This window comes from Solanum stenotomum, chromosome 11 (genome assembly GCF_019186545.1).
Source record: "Solanum stenotomum isolate F172 chromosome 11, ASM1918654v1, whole genome shotgun sequence".
NCBI lineage: Eukaryota > Viridiplantae > Streptophyta > Magnoliopsida > Solanales > Solanaceae > Solanum > Solanum stenotomum.
Window position 1 is genome coordinate 40,593,120 of NC_064292.1, and position 4,339 is coordinate 40,597,458.

Consider the following 4,339-nt stretch of genomic DNA (forward strand, 5'->3'; position numbering starts at 1 on the left):
GAAGAAAAGAGATGGTTGCCAACATGCGGAGCAGGAAAAGTTTATTCGTTGTTGGGTTGACTCGTTTGTCAAATAAGGAAAGTAAGGCAGCCATGCTAATAGGTGAAGCAAGGCTGATAATCCATGTGCAACAGGTTGAGGAGGACAAGCTGAAGGATAGAGAAGAGTTTAAGAATAAAAGGGCTAAGACATCAGGGAATGAATTCGGGCAGCAAAAGAGTAATGTGGACCGGTCTTCTTTCCAACATAAGCAGAGAGGACCTGCTCCATCATCTACTAGTGCACCTGCACCAAGAAACAAATGTGAGTACAATAGTCAGAATTCTCAGAACTTCATAGCTTGACCTGCGCATTCGCAAGGTAGTAAGTCACAATGGGGTACTAATATTCCTGCATGTGCTAAGTGTGGTAGGAGCCACTCAGGGGTGTATCGTGATGGCTCCACTGTTTGCTTCAAGTGTGGCTAGAACGGTCATTTTATGAGAGAGTGTCCTAAGAGAAGGTAGAGTAATGGTAATGGGGGCAACAGAGCCCAGTCATCTTCAGTTGCTCCACTAGACAGAGTTGCATCTAGATGAGCTACTTCAAGGGCAGGCGAAGAAGGAAACCATATTTATGCTATCTCTAGTCATCGAGAGTAANATTGTGATGGCTCCACTGGTTGCTTCAAGTGTGGCAAGAACGGTCATTTTATGAGAGAGTGTCCTAAGAGCAGGTAGAGTAATGGTAATGGGGGCAACAGAGCCAGTCATCTTCAGTTGCTCCACTAGACAGAGTTGCATCTAGATGAGCTACTTCAAGGGCAGGCGAAGAAGGAAACCATATTTATGCTATCTCTAGTCGTCGAGAGTAAGAGGATTCGCTAGATATTGTCACTGGTATGATCCAAGTCTTCATTTTGAAGTCTTTCCTAAGCAACTTCTTGAGCCTTCAGTGTTTCTACACCTGATGGTGAGTCAATTCTAGCAGAAAGAGTCTATCGTGATTGTTCCGTTTTCGTCAATCATAAAAGTACCATGGCTGATTTAGTTGAGTTAGACATGGTAGGTTTTGATGTCATTCTAGGTATGGACTGGCTTCATGCCTGTTATGCATCAATAGATTGTAGAACTCGAGTAGTCAAGTTCCAGTTTCCAGTGAACCAGTTATAGAGTTGAAGAGCAGTTTATCAGTGCCTAAAAGTCATTTTATGTCATACCTTAAGGCGAGAAAGATAGTTTCCAAGGGGTGTGTCTATCACTTAGTCCGAGCCAATGACTCTAGTGTTGAGATACCTCATATTCAGTCAGTTTCAGTAATAAGACAGTTTCCAGAAGTCTTTCCTGATGATCTTCTCGGAGTCCTTCCTGAGAGAGAAATAGTCTTCGGTATAGATATTCTTCCAGATACTCATCCCATATCTATTCCACCATATAGAATGGCACCAGCAGAGTTGAAAGAGCTTAAAGAGTAATTGAAAGATCTTTTAGAGAAAGGTTTCATTAGACCAAGTATCTCACCTTGGGGCGCTCCGGTCCCATTTGTGAGAAAGAAAGATGGTTCCCGATATCGTCAGTTGAACAAGGTTACCATCCAGAATAAGAATCATCTTCCGATAATTGTTGACCTTTTCGATCAGCTTCAGGGTGCTTCGTGTTTCTCGAAGATAGATCTTAGATCAGGCTACCATCAGTTGAGGGTAAAGGAATGTGGTATTCCAAAGACAGCATTCATGACCCATTATGGTCATTATGAGTTTCTGGTCATGTCCTTTGGTTTGACCATACGCCTGCAACATTCATGGACCTTATGAATAGAGTATTCAAGCCTTATTTAGAATGTTTATAACCGTGTTCATTGATAACATACTAATCTATTCGAGGAATAAGGAAGAACATGCTAGCCATCTCAGAATAGTTCTTCAAACTTTGAAAGATAAAGAGTTATATGCCACGCTCTTTAAATGTGAGTTTTGGCTTGAGTCTGTGGCATTCTTGGGCCACATAGTTTCTGGTGATGGAATTAGAGTTGATACTCAGAAGATAGAGGTAGTGCAGAATTGGCCTAGACCCACATCTCCAACTGATATTAGGAGTTTCTTGGGTTTGGCTGGATATTATAGAAGGTTCGTCGAAGGGTTCTCATCTATTTCATTTCCTTTGACCAAGTGACTCAGAAAACAGTTACGTTTCAATGGTCTGAAGCTTATGAGAAAAGCTTTCAGGAATTGAAGAAGAGGTTGACTACTCCCCTAGTTTTGACCTTACCGGAAGGTACTCAAGGTTTTGTGGTGTATTGTGATGCATCTAGAGTTGGTTTGGGTTGTGTATTAATTCAGAATGGCAAGGTTATAGCTTATGCCTCCAGACAATTGAAAGTTCATGAGAAGAATTACCCAACTCATGATCTAGAATTGGCTGCCGCAGTAATTGCTTTGAAAATGGGGCGGCATTATCTTGATGGTGTTCATGTGGATGTATTCACCGATCACAAGAGTCTTCAATATGTGTTTAGTAAGAAATAACTTAATCTCAGACAGATGAGGAGGTTAGAATTACTCAAGGATTATGACATGAGTATTATTTATCACCCATGTATGGCTAATGTTGTTGTTGTGCCTTGAGCAAGTTATCTATGAATAGTACCGCACATTTTGAGGAAGATAAGAAAGAGTTAGCAACAGAGGTGCATAGACTTGGGAGTTTGATTAATGGATTCCACAGAAGGAGGAGTAGTGGTGATGATTGGGGCTGAATCATCATTAGTGTCAGAAGTAAAAGAGAAGCAAAACCAAGATCCTTTATTGCTTGAATTAAAGGCAAGTGTTCATAAGCAAAAAGTGATGGCTTTTGAACAAGGGGGGGATAGTGTTTTAAGGTATCAAAGTGGATTGTGTGATTGATTTCAAGGGTAATTGGGATGATCACCTACCTCTCATTGAGTTGCTTACAACAATAGTTACCATACTAGCATCCAAATGGCTCTACATGAGGCTCTTTATGGGATAAGATGCAGATCTCCTATTGGATGGTTTGAAGTTGGTGAAACAGGGTTGATAGGATCACACTTAATTCATTAAGCTATGGAGAAAGTGAAAGTTATTCAAGAGAGATTGAAAACAGTGCAGAGTCGTCAGAAATCCTACACTGATGGTAGGAGAATGGAGTTAGAGTTTGAAGTAGATGATTGGGTATACTTGAAAGTTTCACCCATGAAGGGTGTTATGAGATTTAGTAAGAAGGGGAAGCTTAGTCCCCAGTATATTCGCCCTTATAGAATATCAAAAAGGGTTGGTAATGTAGCTTATGAGTTAGACCTACCACAAGAATTAACAGCAGTCCATCCGGTGTTCCACATCTCCATGTTGGAAAAGTGTATGGGCAATCCTTCATTGATCATACCAACTAAAGATATTGGAATCAAGGGTAGCTTATCTTATGAGGAGATTCCACTTCAGATTCTAGATCGCCAAGTTCTCAAGATGAGAACAAAAGAGGTAGCATTAGTCAAAGTTCTTTGGATGAACCAATTTGTTGAGGAAGTTACTTGGAAGCTGAGGAAAATATGAAGAAGAGATATCTACATCTCTTCAAATCCGGAGAAATTCCAGACCAAGGTACTAATTCTCTTCTTGGTACTCTTTAATCGAGATTGCATGTTGTATTTGCAATTGCTTGTTCTGTGTTTGAACTGAATGATTAATAGTACATCCTTAGCCTACTAAGAGTAAGATCATTCGAGGATGAATGTTCCCAAGGGGCAGATATTTTAACACCCCGTAACTAGAAAGAACTAGAAAGAAATTAAAAAGAGGAAATAGTCATTTTTGTAAAGTATAAAAAAAATTCTGGAAAATTCTAAGTGTGTTAAAGTTGAGTTTTTGGTCAACTTCAAACGACCATAACTTCTAGCTCAGGATGATTTGGGTGTGTTTCCAGTTATCATAGGAAAGATCTTGGAACAATATTTCCAACGCCACCTAGTTTGTGCGATTTCGAGTTCGTATGAGGGAGATATGCCCGTTGGAAGTTGGGTTGTTCAAATAAGGAAATGTCCAATCTGGAATTTAGAGGGGCATTATGGTCTTTTCCTTACCTAATTATTTTATTTCGTTTTTGGGTAATAAATTTTGAAAAGTTAATTGTCCAATTAATGACTTTTTTTTTGTATAATAGTAAAAAAAATAAAAGTTTATTACTTCAATATCAGATAGAAAAAACTCAAAGTACAGAAGCATAAAATACCTAATATATCTTGTGATGAATATAAATACCTAACATATTTTGTGATGACTATAAAAATTTGGTGCTTTATCTTGTATATACGTATATGGTAGTAAAAGTAAAGTAATAGTAATTAT